Source organism: Sminthopsis crassicaudata, chromosome 5 (genome assembly GCF_048593235.1).
Source record: "Sminthopsis crassicaudata isolate SCR6 chromosome 5, ASM4859323v1, whole genome shotgun sequence".
In the NCBI taxonomy this organism is placed as follows: Eukaryota; Metazoa; Chordata; class Mammalia; order Dasyuromorphia; family Dasyuridae; genus Sminthopsis; species Sminthopsis crassicaudata.
Window position 1 is genome coordinate 151,038,356 of NC_133621.1, and position 19,783 is coordinate 151,058,138.

A 19,783-nucleotide genomic window follows, 5' to 3' on the forward strand; every position below is an offset into this window, starting at 1 on the left:
GCAATGTCTATAGTAAACTACTGTTTGATAAACCCAAAGACTATATAGCTTCTTGGTTAAGAACTTATTATTTGACAAAAACTGCTGGGAAAACTGGAAAGTATTATGAAAGAAACTAGATATTTACCAACATCTCACACTGTCTACTAAGTTAAGGGCTAAGTGGGTACAGGATTTAGATGTAAAGGGTAATACCATAAGCAAATTAGGAGAGAAAGGAATAGTATACCTGTCAGGTATAAGGAGAAAGAAAGAATTTGTGATTAATCAAGAGATAGAGAACATTATGAGATGCAAAATGGATAATTAAAAGGTTTTGTATAAACAAAACCAATTCAACCAACATTAGAAAGAAAACAGAAAGCTGGGAAGCATTCTTTGCAAACTGTTTTTGATAAAGGCCTCATTTCTCAAATATATAGATAAGCGAGTAAAATTAACAAGAATACTAGCCATTGCCCAAATGATAAGTGATCAAAGCATATGGACAATTTTCAGATGCAGAAATTTAAGCCATCTATAATCACATAAAAAATACTTCAAATTACTACTGATTTGGATCTGTACCATTTATTTGTTCATAGTTTTTAAACCTATTACTATTTTATTGCTTTATGGTATATAAAGGAAATATGAACTCTTCCTGCCTTTTTAGATTTGTTTCTAATATGTGCTAATCAGTGCTAAGGCCCTGATTCCTCAGCCCACCATTGTTCTATACCTTCCATTGGTCACCTTTCTCCTCACCTTTTGCCCCACACTCTCCTCTGTAGATCCAGGTTTTTCTATTCCCTCAAGTGCCAGTTCTCAAGAATTTCATCCCATCCCACAAAGTTAAGACAAGTAGATTTTTTTCATGTCTCAAATGCCCCAGGCCATTACCTACAGTCACAGAACAACTCTTTTTTACCTGTAGGATTATTCATTATTGGAAACTCCTCTTACTGGCCCCTGTCTTTATCCTCCTTTATTACTTTCTCCCAAACTCCTCTCCCATTCTCCTTTAGGTTTTTTTTTTTTTTTTCTGAGACCATAAAAATTCATCTTCATCTCATTTCTAGATTTGATATTGGCACATTTCATTTCTATTCTATTGAATTCCCTTCTATTTCCCTTCTATTCCCTCTTTTCATGTACCCAATCATGTTTTAATGTAGTCAAACACACATACACACACACACACACACACACACACACACACACACACACACACAAGCACACCCCACACAGATTAATTTGTTTGCAAAGTGTCTTCAGGGTCTGAATGTAATGACCTAAATCCACCTCTTTCCAGTTACCTCCATGCAAATTCTACTATTATCTCTGTCTCTTTGTGTAAATTTAGAAAGAAGTTTTTTGTTTGTTTGTTTGTTTGTTTTTTATTAGTCTCTCTATTGTCACTCTTTTTTTTGTTGTTGTTTTTGATTAATGCAATTATTTACTCCTGAATATCTGTTGTTTGAAATAGTCAAGAAGGAAATAATATATATTTTTTTATATTTTCTTTTTAACTTGATTTTCTTTTTAATGTCTTTTAATGTCATAAAATGCCTTTTTATTTAGATGAACATCCTTTTTTTCATGTAGGGTGAAGCTCAGAATTTTAGGATAAGACATTTTGTACTGCATCTGAGCTCCATTGTTATTCAGAACACATTATTCTCTCCTTCCTATATTTTTAGTGAGTGCAGAATAGTGATACATTATTTGAATTTCTTTTCTTTTGTATTTGAAAGTCTTTATCCTATTAAATGTAACCACAATGTATCTTGGAGTTTGCACCTTGTATATATATATATATATATATATATATATATATATATATATATATATATATATATATTTTTTTTTTTTTTTTTTTTTTTTTTTTTTTTTCCTGATGGTGATGTATGGATTCTTTTTGCATTTAATTTTCTCTCTTTAGAAGTTCTAGGCAATTACTCTTCTAATATTAAGGTTTTTTGGTCCTGGAATATTTTTCTGGGAGACCTTTGGTTCTTAGGCTATCTGTTCATCCTATATTTAAGAGCTAAATGTTTTCATTTCATAATAAGCACATTTCCTTTTTAATTTTTTCTCATCTAGATTTTCCTTCAGATCTAGATAGCTGCTATTCAGAACACTTTATTTTTCTCTCCTATATTTTTGGTGAGTACAAAATAGTGATACATTATTTGAATTTCCTCTCTTTTACATTTGAAGGTCTTTTTCATATTAAATTTAACCAATATGTGTCTTAGATCTTTAGATCAAAATTGCATTTGTAATTTTTCATCATAGATTCCAAGTTTTATTTTTTAGTTCTTCCTGTTATTTTTAATGTGCAGGCCAAAAATTCTTTCTCAGTTCTCATTCCTTTTTATAACTACTCAGCAGGAATAGTATGTTGTGTTTCCATGTCCTTCTCACATTCTCTATGAGTCTCTGTCTGGTTCTCTATGTCTCTGTGTGGAATCACTTGTTTTTGTTTCACATTATTTATTTGTAAATTCTTAAACTAATTTACTAGAACTAGGGCTACATTTTCTTTTGTTTTTAGTGTTTTCCCTATTGATCTATGTGTGTAGATTATTCCTTTTATCTCTGATAATTTCAGTCTTTTTTTTTTTTTCTCCCTCCTTATCCTCCTGTATTACTTACCTTTTCATTCTCTCCCTTCTGAATATGCTTTATTTGGTGACTATAGATCAAAGTGTCTCAAACTCCTCCCATGCTGAACATTTCATACTTCACTAGCCTAGGTCTCTGTGCCAATTACTTTTAGGTGGTCAGAAGTGCTATATAGTTTTCCCCTTTCCCCTCCACTATTTAGTATTGCCCACTGTTGGGTCCTGCTTTTTTCTTAGATCTGCAATATTCTTATGGGGTTATGGCCTCCAGAAGGCTTTTACTCATAAAAGGCTATCTCTTATTATTGCCTGAGCAAATTCCTAGGCTGAATTATCTGAAGAACCAAAGAGGAAGGCTGTGGAGTTTGAAATTATCTGTTTGTTTTTGCAAATATAGATTCTTATGGTAGATGTTTGTCTATCTTAGGGCAATCTCATTACTGCCCTAGTATAATTGAAACATGTAAGGATGGAGTGCACAGTGTTCAGAATCAGTGAGAATCACTTCACATGTTTTGTTTGTATTTTTTTTTATTTGGTGTATTCCAGAACATGGAGACAGTGTGTTTCTTTATTAGCTCTGCTGAATAATTTCTGATTTGAAGAGGTTTGTGAGGTCATGGGAGCAGAGAAAATGTCTTATCATCTGTCATGTCACTCACCAGACTCAGCAACTATCTGCAATAAACTTTCTACTGATTTTCTTGTTTATAATTTCTCCTCTTTCTAATTCTTCTTTCTCAAATTGATAATTCTTTTTTTTTTTTTTTTTTTTTTTTTTTTTTGACAATCAAATCTCAAGTACAATTTTATTCACTGTTACAATAACTTCTCTTTCTGGGGACACATTATCTCCAAGTGAAACTTTCCTTCAGGAACCCTTTCTTAGTTTCCTTAAAAGCATAGTTCACCTTCAAGTGTTATATGAAGAAAATCTGGTGTTAGAAAATACATTCTCTGTGTATAGTCTGGTTGCTGGTGTTAGGAAGGGTTTGTCTACTACTCTAGTGTTCTCTTCCCAGTTCCTATATCCTAAGCTTTCTTCTATCACAGTAGATAGTCAAAGATGTTACCATAAGCTTTTATTAATAGCTAGAAAGACCTAGCTCTACTATAATTATCTAGAACCTAGATCCCACAGCTAGTAAAACTTTTGTTACGTGTCTGAAATCCAATTTGAATTCAGGTCCTCTTGACCCCAGAATCAAATTCTATATACTACACCATCTACTTTATCCAATATATTTTTTTTAATTGTAAGTACTGTGTGTTTTTGAACATTCTTTTTTTTTTAATTTTTATTTTATTTTGTAATTATAACATTTTTTTTGACAGTACATATGCATGGGCAATTTTTTTACAACATTATCCCTTGCACTTACTTCTATTCAGATTTTTTCCCTTCCTCCCTCAACCCCCTCCCCCAGATGGCAAGCAGTCTTATATATGTTAAATATATTACAGTATATTCTAGATACAATATATGTGTATAGAACTGAATTTTTTGTTGCACAGGAAGAATTGAATTCAGAAGGTAAAAATAACAGTTTACATTCATTTCCCAGTGTTCCTTTTCTGGATGTAGCTGGTTCTGTCCATCATTAATCAATTGGAATTGGATTAGCTCTTCTCTATGTTGAAGAAATCCACTTCCATCAGCATACATCCTCGTATAGTATCATTGTTGAAGTGTATAATGATCTTCTGGTTCTGCTCGTTTCACTCAGCATCAGTTGATGTAAGTCTCTCCAAGCCTCTCTGTATTTCTCCTGTTGGTCATTTCTTACAGAACAATAATATTCCATAACATTCATATACCATAGTTTACCCAATCATTCTCCAATTGATGGACATCCATTCATCTTCCAGCTTCTAGCCACTATGAAAAGGGCTGCCACAAACATTTTGGCACATACAGGTCCCTTTCCCTTCTTTAGTAGTTCCTTGGGGTATAAGCCCAGTAGTAGTATGGCTGGGTCAAAGGATATGCACATTTTGATAACTTTTTGGGCATAATTCCAGATTGCTCTCCAGAATGGTTGGATTCTTTCACAACTCCACCAACAATGCATCAGTGTCCCAGTGTTCCCACAGCCCCTCCAACATTTATCGTTATTTGTTCCTGCCATCTTAGCCAATCTGACAGGTGTGTAATGATACCTCAGAGTTGTCTTAATTTGCATTTCTCTGATTAATAGTGATTTGGAACACTCTTTCATATGAGTGGAAACAGTTTTAATTTCATCATCTGAAAATTGTCTGTTCATATCCTTTGATCAAATTGATAATTCTAAAGTGAAAAAATAATCTTTTTTTTTTTTTGGTTACTTTGTTGCCACTGAATCCTTAAGTAGCTTACTATAAATTCTATAATAAAAAATTCTATGATGAATTCCCACAGGGATATTGCAGATCTATGGAGAAAGCAGGACTCAATATCAGGCAGTACTAAATAGTGGAGGGGAAATGGGAAAACTCCCTAAGACTGAGGGAAAGTGCATAGTATATAGTTGTGACTAGTTTTGACCACCCAAAAGTAATTGGCACACAGACTTAGGCTGGTGAAGTATGAAAAGTCCATCAAGGGAGGAGTTGTAATCACCAAGGAAAGCACATTCAGAAGGGAGAAAGTAAAAAGGTGAGGACAAGTAGGGAGAAATTTATTATAGAATTCTCTGGCATTTAAAAACCTCCCTTTCCTGACTTCTTTCAGATTATATTCCTTCAAATACTCTGCATTACAGCCAAACTGACCTACCAGCTATTCCTTGAATAAAGCTAAAATTGTTTATGCTGTTCTACAGGCTGGACCCCAAAACTGGACTGCACTACCCCTATTATCATTTTCTTTTTAGGCTCTACTCAGGTATCAACCTGGATATGTAGTTTTCTTTGATGCTACCCATTATGTATGTCTTACTTCCTGACTAACTTTATTTTTATTCCTCTGTATATATCCCAAGTAGAAGGTAAGTTCCCCAAGACAATGAGTGTTTCATATTTACATTATGTACCCAGTACCTTTTTACGTAGTAGGCAGTTAATAGTTTACTACCATAGTGTGATAAGCGTGTTACCCATATCTGGATTTTTCTACAGAGAAGCACGAAATAGTTTGATGACATCCCATATAATTTACATATATAATCTCAGAACTTTAAAATATAATAATCTCAAAGATCATCTATTCCAAACTATATCTAGACAGGACACTTTTTCAAAGTGTTAGTCAATAAGTAGTCATCCAGCCTTTTACTCAACAAGTAGTCATCCAGCTTTTATTTAACAGCCTTTAATGAGGAGAATATGACTACCCTTTGAGGCAGTCTATTTCAGTTTGATTTAGTCTTATTATAACCAAACTATTGTCTTATTCTTTTTGTTAAATACTATCTTTCCACAAGTTGTTCCTAAGGTTACTTCTTCAGTCATAATTTTACTTAATTGCACCTTATCTATTCCATTCTAATTATTTGTCACTGGCAATATTATCATTTACGCAGTTCATTTTTATATATTTTATTTTTTTACTGACATTAAGAGATTTAAAAAAGAAGCAATACAGACATTAGACTTTGCTGCATATTCTTTGGAAAACACTAGCCTAGAATACTTGAAGTAATTATCTACAAACTTTCTACATAATTATGAACATGAATTGTTGAAATGCACAAATAAGAAAATAAGTAGTAAATCATGGGATGATACTTAGAAGATTTGTCATGACAACATTGAAGGAAATGAAAATCATGGATTGTCCCATCTAGCAAAACTATATTCAAGGTCAAAAATATTCATGAGAAATAGAGAACTGAAAGTAGTTATTTTTTGATACTCCCATATAAATTTTTTTATACATATCACATGCTCATTGAAGAACTAACTAAAAAGATGGTAACTCAGAAAGCTAGAAAAATTTCACAAGCTTCTTCCCTCCTTCCCTTCCTCTTTCCCTCTCTTTTTTCTTCCTTACCTTTCTTTCTTCCCTCCTCCTTTCTTCCTTCTTTTTTTCCTTCCTTCTTTCCCTTTTTCTTCTCCTTCTGTCCATATAGGGAATCATGGCCTTCCCTGAAAATGCTTTGCCCAAAGGAATATAAGTTTTGATTGATAAAATCTTGGAGTTTATCTATAAGATTTCTTACTTAAGGACTAGGCCTTAAACCAAAATCATTCTGGCTCTTATTGATTGGTAAATAATAGGTCCCAGACCAAGTTTCATTTGGTCATTGCCTGACTCCTGATGGCTCAAAATAAGTATACATAATAATTGTTTTTGTTTTGGCCAGAAAGCCTGGGATTCTTCCCTCTAAGATTGAGGGTTGTTGTTTATTGCTTGTTTTGTTTTTTTGGGGGTTTTTTGACTGGGTAAAAGATACTGTTCTTTTCTTCATTTCTACTCTTAATACTGAATTGGTATTATCTTAGTCAGATTGAGACTTAGGGAAGACCTTAGCTTAAAAAAGGCAAAATCTTCCATGAAGCTCAGCCATTTCCAGTCAATCTGATCAATAGTTTATCCAGTGGACCCAGATAGTTCTGGCAGAAAGAATGTGGTTAGTGACTTTGCAGTCTTCCCTACCTTAAACCCAATTCACTTGCAAGTCATGGCATCACTTTCTTTCAACATGGTCTTCTTTAGAATGAAAGACAAAAAATATTATTCAGCAAAATTTATTCAAACCTTTACACATGCCTTTTCTGATTCCCCTTTAGGTGAATGAGACAATGATAATTTGTTATGTAAGGTTTGTGGAGTACTTTGGACTTTAAATTACATGCCAAGAAATAGTTATGTAATGATATAATCTTATTGCTGATCTTGTACTTCATGAAAGATATACCTTTTCATTTCTAATAAGTGAAAAATCTCTTATGTACTTGCTTATCTTTTGTTACTATTTTCTTTTTATATGCTGAGTCAAGGATTACATGTGGACATGATTACTGTCCAATTTAATACCTGGATTTAATGATAAATTTTCTTTTGATGAGGCACTTCCCTTGTTGATTGCACAAACTATTCCTGATTCTGAACCACTTAATTCTACCCCACACTTCCAAACAAACAAATTACCTATTTCAGAATCTTTATTAAACCCTATATATTCCCAATACTAGGTTGTTCACAGTAAATGTTAGTTGCCAGAGATGTGAGGTAGGAGTAAAAGGGAAGAAAAACATGGAATTTTAAAGGCATGAGGAACTTCAGTGTCTTAATAGTTCAAAACTTTTATTATATATATATGTATATGTATATGTATATGTATGCATGTATGTGTATACACACATATATACCTATAAGTCCTCTATAGCTTTAATCTTCTGTTCTCTCTACCATATGACTATATAAACTTGTGTAGAACTATATGGAGCACATATGCACAGATATATAGATATATATATATATATGTATGCATAGTATATATAATATGTATGTTCATTGTACATGTACATATTCTAACATATTAAAAGCCAAGATATAATGAGACATGTGAATGTTTTATTTTAAAGAATAAAATGAAAAGAGTAGGAAGAGAGAATATAATTAGAAATACTAACTAATCAAAAAAAAATCTGAAAATATATAAAGTGTTCCATAGTTGGTTGATTGTTGTCCTTCCTTTTCAAAGAGAACCAAAATGATATCATGTAGAGGGCTGAAATTACAAAAAAAATATGCTTGAATCAGACAACCAAGCACTTAAGGCTAATTGCCTATTCCATGTGAGACAATGGCTCTATATACATATTTAGATGAGATGGTGATGTGATAGCTCTCCTCACCATTGGTGCTTACTGAATGTTTGGTGTGGAGATAATCTCAGGCAAGGATTGGAGGGTGGAGGGAGAGAGGCCAGAATCATTTGGCAGCAGGATGAGGAGGAGGAGGAGAGAGGCTGGAGGCTCTGGACTCCAAAATCTAGGAGAGATCTTTGGCAAGCCTCATGGCAGCTTGCTTGCCTCCTTCACTTCTCCCTCTAAAGACCAAGGACTTTGATTTATCCTGATTCTGACTGACCCTGAGGCCCTCCAGGGAGGTAGCCTGTGCTTTACAATATCACTATTTTAGAATCCGGTTACAGTGTGTCAGTCTATAGCTGGTCAGACCAATTCAAGCTCCCAATGCTCTACCACAGCCTGAACACAAATAGTCCATGTGAACACTTGGGGATTCATCTTGAATTTCTTTTGAGCTACTTCAATTCTGCTTTGCCCATAGAGCACAGTATCATCTCTGATCAGGAAACACTATGCTGGGCAGAGCTGTGTCATGTCTCCCCTGTCACACAAACAGTTCCAAACTTTTAAAAGAGACCTTGAGAGGGTCCTTATAGTGTTATTTTCTGACCATTATGTGAATGTTTGTGTGAATTCACCATAAAATAGTCTTTTTTTGGCAAGTGTACATTTGACATTTGATCAACATGGCTAGGCCAAAGAGAGTCTGAATGCTTGGCAGTTTAGGTTGAGAAAATACCTCAGTGTCTGGTATCTTATCCTATCAGATGATCTTCAGAATCTTCTTGAGACAATTCAAATTGAAGTGATTCTGTTTCCTTGCAAGGCACTGATAAACTGTCCATGTTTCACAGACATATAGCAATAAGGTTAACACATTTAGCTCTGTAGAGCTTCATTTTGTCAGTTAATCTAATTCATCTTCTCTCCCACACTTTCTTTCAGAGCCTCTTAAATATTGAGAAATCTCTAGCAATGAATGTGTCAGCCTCATTATCAATGTGTATATTCCTGAAAAGTATACTGCCAAGGTAAGTAAACTTGTCCACAGTATTCAAAACTTCCTCATTTTTTGTAACTGATGGTTCCACATATGGATGGTATGGCAGTGGCTGATGGAGGACATAAGTTTTCTTGGTGTTAATCATTAGTCCAAAATTAGCACAAACAGTAGAAAATTGATCCACCCTTTGTGGCATCTCATCTTTGAAGATTACATTGATGGCACAATGATCTGCAAGCAAAAAGTCATGCACCAACCCTTCCCACTTTAGTCTTTGTTGCAATCTTTTCGAATTGAAGAATTTGCCATCTATGTGGTTCCTGACCTTGATGTCTTGTTTGTACTCATTGAAGATGTGTACCATGGCTGAAAACATCATGCTAAAAAGCATGGGATCAAGCACATAGCCTTATTTCACTCAATTAATGACAGAAAATATGCGATGAGCATTTTCCAGGTAATCCAAAAAAGCTGATTTGGGACATGATGTGTGTGAGATGACATTAAAAAAAAAAAAAGTATCCAGACATTTGGAGATGAAGCTGCCTAGTTAGAAGAAATGATTCTGTGTCCATTTTTACTGAATCCTGAGGAGGTGATGGGAGGGGATGAATCAGAACTATTCTCTTTGTTAATTCCCAATCATTATCAATATGAGAGAGAAAGCAAAAACCCTTAAAGGTAAAGGAAATGCAACAGAGGCAAAAGCTGAAACCAAGAATAACTTTGGCAAAGCCTCATTTGGAAAAAAACAAAAACACAACAATTAAACAAAAGTTACAGTAATAGAACTCACTTTCATGATTTGAGTGCATAATCAGAGTAAATATATGTGTGTGTGTGTGTTGTGTGTGTGTGTGTGTGTGTGTGTGTGTGTGTGTGTGTACATACAACAAGCTGAATTCAAACTACCAGAAAAACTGGTTGATCTGTAAAGGCACAGGATGTTCAGAAAGATAAGAGGAAAGTCAGAGATGTGAAACAGGTTGCTTTAGCACAATTATATGCCTGCTCATATCTACTGTTTATTGTATATCTATCATGCTCTTTAAAGATATTTACTTATCAGAAGAGAGGAGCCAGCTAATAATATGACTATGTATATTCATATTGATTTTTTTGTAATTTATATTTTTAATTTTTAGCCAGTCATTTCTCAAATGAACTTTTCATATCCCTCACATCTTCGGTAACAATCCAGCTACCAAAATGACTATATGTGTCAGTATGGGCAACATATCATTTGTCCTCTGGAACTGATATCAATTATCAATTTTCACTTTAATTAATCTTTTTAGTATTTTTAATTATTAACATCATCATAGCAATTATAGGAAGGCAGTATAATATAATGGGTAGAAGGCCAACTATCAAGATAGGAAGACCTCACTTTTCATCTTGTCTTTGACTCATATTAACTACATGAGCTATCGACTTGATCATGATAAAGCTACTGATTTTCTTGTTCTCCAGGCAATTCTCCAAGACTCTAAGTTACAAAGGGTAGCAGGAGGTATAGTGGATATAGCATTCTGATTGTAAAGTGCTGAATTCTAATCTGGCCACAGACATTTACTAGCCATGTGATCCTGGGCAAGTCACTTAATTCTGTTTGCCTCAATTCCTCATGTGTAAATAAAATGACTATAGAATAAAATGGCAAAACACTCCAATATCTTTACCAAAAATCCCAAATAGAGTCAAGAAGAATCAGACACAACTGAAATGCTTAAACTGCAACAGAAATAACTTATAAATGATGGTGATTAGCATTAAGAATTTATGTATCTACATTAAATCACTGAAACAAGAAAAAAACAATCAGGATAAATATATATTCCTGATTCTTTATTGCATTCATTTATGTTTCTTTGACATCTTCATTTCAGTTGTTTGTTATAGCAAAAACATTTTGCTATATTGACTTACACAATTTATATGGTCATTCTTCAATGAGACATATTTAGAGTTTGAAAAGACATCAAACATTACCTAGTTTTACATCCTCATTCTCCAGATGAGGAATGGGCCATTTTTGTTTTTAGATTTTAATACTAAGAAAGTTCTGCTTTTAATATTCTGCTAAATATAAGTGCTTTCTCTCCTATTCCACAAGGTTATAGGAACATCCACAGTCTGGCATGCTAAGGATTCTCAGAGACAGGAATGAAAGGAAAGATTTCTCTATAGTCCTATTTAAAAACATGGAGCTGAGAGATGGATTGTCAGGTTAACTGAATTGTAAAGTAAATAAAAGAATAGCTGCAAAAGTGGCGCCTTTCCCATCTTCTGAATATCAAACTCTATTTCATATGTAGGTAATTTAATTATATGCAGCCTCCTTTCTTCTGAAAAATCACAGAGAAATCATAATGAAGTCTCAATATAGGACCCAGTAACCAACTGAAGAATGTATCAGTCTTAGTCAAAATCATAAGTTCTTAAATAATATTCTTCAAATAATATTTCAAAGTGTCTAAAATAAAACATAGGGTTCCAAAGGAAAGCAATTATACTATGATAACGATGTTTTTTTTTTTGTTGTTGTTGTTTTTTTTTTTTTTTTTTTTTTTTTTTTTTTTTTTTTTTTTTATCGAACTTCACAGATCCCTTGAAATCCCACATTAAAGACTTTTGATCTTAATTCTTGACAAAACTCTATGAATGGGATAATCAAAGCCATCTTAAAAAAAGCTAAGGCTATTAAGGTATAAAAGTGTCAAAGATATTAATGGCTTCCAAAATGTCAGAGAATTATTCAGGCTTTCTGTGTATGCAAATAAGCATCTCAGATTCCTTTAGCAAATCAGCCCTGCAGTCAGGCTCTGGAATCTGTAATTCAGGCTGATGCCTCTAGTCCCACTGACCTTGACTCTTGTGCTACATACCAAGCACAACTGTAGGTCAGTCTTAAAATATACTAGAAAATATAAGCACATGTTCTCATCCTTAAGTGCCCTAGCTAAATGTAACACTCTCCATCTGAAATGTCAACAACATCACTTTCAAAGTAGTTCTACACACACACACACACACACACACACACACACACACACACACAGAGTTCATTTAGTTCTCCAAAATTTGTAATACAAAAATAATTTCTTCCATTCCTCATTCTCTACCCTAAGAAAAGTAAGTGCAGATTTTCCAGATTCCAGGCCTAGAATTCTATTTTTTGCATCACCAGAGGAAGGGCTATCAAGCTAGAGCTCTGGGGATCTCAGAGACCATATAGTCTGTCCTCTTATTTAGAGATAAAGAAACTTAATCACAAGAAGTTGAAATTTACCTGAGTTCAAAACTAGTGTGAATTAGAGATTGAATTTTAACTCAAGTTCTTTGAATCAAAAATGAATCTTTTTCCTCTGAACTACATTGCTTCTAATAAGTCAGACTTATATGTATGTGTATATGATGTATGTATATATACATAAATATAATATTGATATATAAATAGGAATATCTTACATACACACATATATTTATGGTGCAGTGGATAAAATATCAGGCCAGGAGTGAAGAAGACCTGAATTCAAATCTGGTCTCAAACATTTACAAGGTGTATGACTCCAGGCAAGTCACTTAACCCTGTTTGCCTTTTTTCTTCACCTATCAAATTAGCTAGAGAAGGAAATGGCAAACCACTACAAATATCTTTGCCAAGAAAACCTCAAATGAGGTCAGAGAGTCAGACACAACTGAAAAAATGACTGAACAATATTATATGCCTGTATATGTATATAATGTATATGTAGATATAGCTATATATGTATGTATGCTATTATACAGCAGTTAAGAATTAAGTTAGTACATAGGGTCATTTCCACAAAATATATCCAAGGCAGATCATCAAAGAAATTTTTAAGAAAAATTAATTTTGGGGAGAGGAGACAGCTTGGAGTGAGATCTCTGATCTCAAAACACAGGGTCCTATGGAGAAAAAGACCATGAAACACAATATCACATTAGGAGCAAAGACATAGACAAGACTATTTGGAGTGATAATCCTTCCTTTGAGAAAACACTAAGGCTGCACCAAGCCATAATGAGATATACATATTATTAATGCCCTCCTAATTTCACTGTCTTGGGGAAAGGCTTATTTACCTAGCTTTAGAAATGACTCTGTCTTTAGATAAACAGTTTTTAACATTTAAGGCCTCAAAAAAGCTATATTGTAAGAACATGTATGATCCAATCATATTTCACCTTCTGGCTCTGATAATGAAAGCTTTGCTTTTTGCTTATTCCCCTGTAATTTCCCCTTTTTTACAAGCTTCAACCAATATCAGTTTTTCAGTAAGCATTATGTGCATACTATGTGCAGAGTTTTATATATAGAACCAGTCAGTCTTTTCCTAATTTGGCCTCACTACTGCTGATAAATTAAATTCTTGGTTCTCATCTCACCTGGGTGCCTAGATGACAGATCATCATAGATTTTTTTGGAGAGACCTGAAGATCTATGATTTCATTCAAATAGGAAACTTTAGTCCTGAAATTCCAATGTAAATGAGCATTTCCTATGCAATTTTTGGCTTTAGAGAGTTGCTTAGGCCACTGAGGAGAATTTAAGGGTCATACCTACCAACCCATAGCAATTATGTTAAAAATCTACTCCTTGGAATACAGAGAGGCTTGGAGAGACTTAAATCAACTGTTGCTGAGTGAAATGATCAGAACTAGGGGATCTTTATACACTTCAACAACAATACTGTATGAAGATGTATTCTGATGGAAGTGGAAATCTTCAACATAAAGAAGATCCAACTCACTTCCAGTTGATCAATGATGGACAGAAATAACTACACCCAGAGAAGGAACACTGGGAAGCGAATGTAAATTGTTAGCACTACTGTCTATCTACCCAGGTTACTTATACCTTTGGAAGCTAATAATTAATGTGCAACAAGAAAATGGTATTTACACACATATATTGTATCTAGGTTATATTGTAACACATGTAAAATGTATGGGATTACCTGCCATCGGGGGGAAGGAGTGGAGGGAGGGAGGGGATAATTTGGAAAAATGAATAAAAAAAATAAAATAAAATAAATGGGAAGTTTAAAAAAAAAAAAAAAAGCTACTCCTTGTTCCAAGATGACTGTTTTATCCACCACACCAGGAAACTTCTGCTAGTATCATTGTTGCAATCATTCAGATAGTGCTTTAGCATTTTAAGGCTTTTCATATGTCATTTCATGTGAAACTTATACCAACTTTGTAAGTAGAAAGATAATGTTAAAATCCATCCAAGAATACATAGTTATAGAGAAGTTATAAGTTGTAGAGAAGGTACTGACCTGAATATATTAAAAAGGAATTTTTGTTTTGGATGGGGAATTCTTTTATCAATGAAATGACAGCTCCACTATCCTATCCCTCTTCTTTCATATTAAATCTGTTTAAGATTTGTAGCATTAGAAAGATTTCCTTTTTATTTCATTGATTTTTTTTTGTTTTTGATAGAGAAATTCAATATACTTGTAATAATAATCATAATTATTAAAATTTATCTATCCTGTACCAAGACTCTTCTTCAACTCAAATGAGTTTTTCTTGGTAAAGATACTATAATGGCCTGCTGTTTCCTTCTCTAGCTCATTTTACAGATGAGAAAAGTGAACCAAATAAGATTACATGATTTGCCCAGCATCACCTGGTTAGTAAAGTTTGAAGTCAGATTTGAACACATTTTCCTGACTTCAGGCCAATTGGCTCTATCCACTATATTACTTACTTGCCTTCCTGATCTTCTCAAATCAATTTTTTTTTCCCCCAAGCCAATCATTTTCCATTTCATACTGGCAGCTCCCCTTTTGACATGTTCTGGTCTATCAGTGCCCTTCAAATGAAATCTCCAGAATTGAAAATAGTCATGCTACTGTTGCCTTGTCAAGGTTATTTATGGCTGGATTATTACTAACTATAGATATCCAGTTGAGCAGTGGATGAAGCTAAGGGTCTTGACCCAGGAAGACCTGCATTTGAATCCAGTCTCAGAAGCTTAGTAGTTTTATGACACTGGCAATTGGCTTGTCTTCTGTCTCAGTTTCCTCAACTTTATAATGGTAATAATAATAAGACCAGAGATGTTGTGATGACCAAATGAGAAAATATTTATAATGTATTTAGCACAGTTCCTGTCACATAATAGGATCATAATAAATGCTCATTTCCTTTCTTCCTCATTAGCTATACTTTTCTGGATACTATCCCTTTTTTAATTGATCATTAAGTTAAAGTAACTTTTTTAGCTGCCATGTCACACTGTTCACTCATATTTAATTTGAAATAAATCTCCAGTTTTTCCCGATAAATTGTTATCTCTTTAGTCCTGTGCTTCTAAAAATAGATTTTTGGGGAGCTCAGCTGTCCAACTTTAGTTGTAAAACTACTAAATTTTATATTATCAGGTGTTGATCATCAATTTAGTCTTCCTTGCTTTTATCTTCAAAATATGACTTCATGACTCACCTGTGAATTCATAAAGGACAAACACATGGGTTTCATGTGTCATGCTAAGGAATAAGCCAAGAATATCTCCTCAAAAACCAGGAAGAATTCTTCCAATTTTTTTCTCTATTGGTACAAGGTCTTTCATGAAACATAGTACACTAGAGTAAATTCTCAGTAAAAATTTAACTACCAAATTAGCACCACCAAGTTTTAATGTTAAGATCTAATTGTGGATGTCTTTTAATTCCCTGATTATTTTTCCACATCTTTTAAAACCTAATACAGTCCCAAGATGGTGACGTGGTTCTGATAAACAGCCTCTTTCTTTGATTTGTACAATGAGCTGGGATGGATTTGTGTTGCTATTTCCTGATTACTATATTTTGTCATCATCCTTCAGTCTAATGGGTATGAAACAAAGGGGTAAATCTAACAAAGACCATGATAACTAAATAAATTCTTTCTCTGAATTGTTAGGGATGTATTCCCACATCTTTCCTGTCCACTTAATGAAAACATATTTCCATAAGATATTGATTGATATACCACATAAGAGGTCTGTGAGACTTTTAATCACATGACAGGAACAGTTTCCTTTCTTGCTAATGATTTCCTGTTTTATATTAATACTCTGGAAATTCCTTCCATCATCCTCAGTGAATAGATCCAAGTTGTAGGGCTTAAGTAAGTCATGTATCAATTTAGAATGGTCTTGTGTTAAGAAGGGACAACTTATTGTGGGAAGTATCAAGTCTCAGCCAAGTCCTTTTTCTGAAAGCAATATCTCTGATGTGGCCATGTTGAAAATCTTCAGCAACAAGCCTTTCTCATGTTATTCTCCTTCTCAGATATTTAATCTCTGAGGGGAAACATCTAATATAACACTTAGCTTCCTCTTGAATGCCACTGTTCCATTGTGAGTCATTTAAAAAATAAACTTTCATTGGAAAAGAACCTATTTATAATGGCTCTAGGTATAGAAGTTCTTATTTAGGTAAAGAGGTCTATAAAGATATTTTTTCAGCCTAGTATCCTAGTATTTTTATGATTCTATTTTAGTATAATTCATATTCTCTATAATAATTTTACTTTATGTATTTGATTATTTTTTCTGAGAAAGGATCCATAGGCTAAATGATGCTGCCAAAGAAGCCTGAAAGACAGACAAACAGACACACACACACACACACACACACACATACTTTAAGAATGTCTTCTCCAAGAGCTAATCCAATTCCAGTTGATCAATGATGGACAGAATCAGATATACCCAGAAAAGGAATACTGGGAAATGAATGTAAACTCTGAGCATTTTTTTGTTTTTGTTTTTCTTCCCAGATTATTTTTACCTTCTGAATACAATTCTTCCTTTGCAACAACAACAACAACAACAACAAAATTCGGTTCTGCACCTACATATATATAGTACCTAGGATATACTATAAGATATTTAATATGTATGGGAATGCCTGCCATCTAGGGGAGGGGGTGGAGGGAAGGAGGGGAAAAATTCGGAACAAAAAAGAGTACAAGGGAAATTGTTGTTAAAAAAAAAAAATTACCTATGCATATGCACTGTCAAAAAAAAGTTGTAATTATAAAATTAATTTAAAAAAAAAAGAATCTCTTCTCCAGGAGATATAAAATAGCCTATGCCAAACTGAGAAAAGAAGGGGAAAAGATGGCTGAGTTGAATTATGGGATACTGTGAAATAGTTTAAATCATGAGTTTTTCCACAAACTAAAAATCCATTATTAACATAAAGTTACTTCTGAAATTCTATATGGTGGTGAATTGTTAAACATCACCATCTCCAAAGAAGCCAAGTTGTAGATCAGTGCAAGCTAGACAGTCTATAAATAGGCTATATGGCATCTTACTCACATAATACTTATAACAGCTAACATTTACAGAACATTTACTATATGCCAGACACTTTACAATGATTATTTTATTTGCTCCTCATAATAATCTTTGGAGGTGGATGCTATTATTATCCCCATATTACATATGAGGAAACTGAGGCAAACGGGGGTTACTTCACTTACCCAGGATCAAAAAACTAGAATGTGTGTGAGGTCAGATTTGAAGTCTATTCTTCATGGACTCAGAAAGACATGCTGCATTCATTCACAGCTGCTTAAGATTAAAGGACATAGCAAAAGTTTCCCAAGACATTAGCTGGTTCTCCTTCCTCCCTTTGAAGGATTTATGGGAAGTCAAGAACAAAAAGTTGAACAGGTAGAGAAGGCTGGAGTGATTTTGCTTCACTATGAATATCTTTACAAAATTATTTTTCTTTTTCCAAGGAGCAAAAGGAGAAAAAAGTTTGAATTTATTTAAATTAATTAACTAAAATGTAAATTACATTAAAAATTCTTAATTGAAACTTGATAAGTCATGACAGGAATAGGCCTTTGGGATGTTGTCTTTCATATATTCTTTTTTACTCTTTACCCAAAGTTCTATTCATCCAAGAGGAATGAGGTCCCTTTACCATTTACCAGAAAGCAAACCTTTCATCATGCATAAGACTTTCAGTATGTGTAGCTTTAGATATCTAATAGGCAGCTTCTTTGAAATGGGCCTGTGTCAGGAAGCCCCGAGCTCAAATTTGATTTTAGACATTTACTCACTCTGTGATCCTGAATAAGTCACTTTACCCTATTTGCTTCACTTTACTTATATGTAAAATGGGGTATTTATAGCACCCACTTCCCAGGGTTATCGTAATAATAACATGAAGTAATAATTCTAAAGAACTTAGCATAATATCTGACACACAATAGTATTAAATATTAGCTATGATCATGTTAATATTTGGGAGACAATTTTATGAAGTGCTCTTATATGACAACACCTAAGATCAGCAAATTAGGTACTTTCCAGGAGCTCAGGAAAACAATCCTTTTTACATTCAGTATAATTCTGATAAACTTGGCATCACCCTAATTTCTCACATTTTATTGGCTGGACCTTTTACTTATTTGCCAACATATTACAAAAGTCTTTTGGCTCAGTGCAAATTTAACTACTGAACAAGAGGGGAACAAGCTAAAAACCACAGATCCTCCCTTTCTAGTGACTGTGAGACAGTATAAACTTCAATTAATACAATATTTAGGGTCATTAGTTTAGGGCAAGTCAGGAAATGACTAGAAATCAATAAGATAAATAAACATCTGATACAGTAGAAGAACTTTTGATTAGCTCTTCCTACAACTAGAGGATTTGTGGATGATAACATGTGACTTGTTTTATGGCTATAACAATTACCTTTTTTCTAAGCTCTTTTGTAATCATTTTATAGTACCTCATAGTCTAGTTTATATATTAATACCAAAATTTACAAATCAAATAATCAACAATTACTTAGAGATGGAAGTGGGAATGTAAGTGGGGGACATTCACATACAAAAGCAAACAGACTGGACTTGAAGTGAACCTGCTTTCCCAGTATCTTTAGTATATAGAGTCACAACATGTTTTCCATTTTATTTAGATGAACATACAAAACAGAAACAAAGTCCATAGAATCAGATAGATAGTGTAGGAATATATCTTTTTAATTTGGATAGGGATAATTCTAATAACAGGCACCAAAGTGTAGTGGATAGGAGCCCTGCCTTTAGTCAGAAATATTTGGGTTTGAGTACAGCATTTGCTATATACTGGATGTCTGTAACAATTAGCCTTTCAGTAGTAGAGGTAATGCTCTAGACTAAGATTTAAATTGCAGAACAGCTAGTGTTCTGTATTGACAGAAGTTTCTTCATGACGAGATCCCTATACTCAAGAAATAACAGGTCTGGATAGCCAATGATATTTTTAAAACTCTTACCTTATATAATAGTTCAGATTTACCAAGTTTCCTAATATCCCTGATATTACCCAAGCTTCACAACAACCCTGTGAGGAGGATTTAAAGATATTAAGACTCAAGAATATGAACTAGAACTGTGAGGG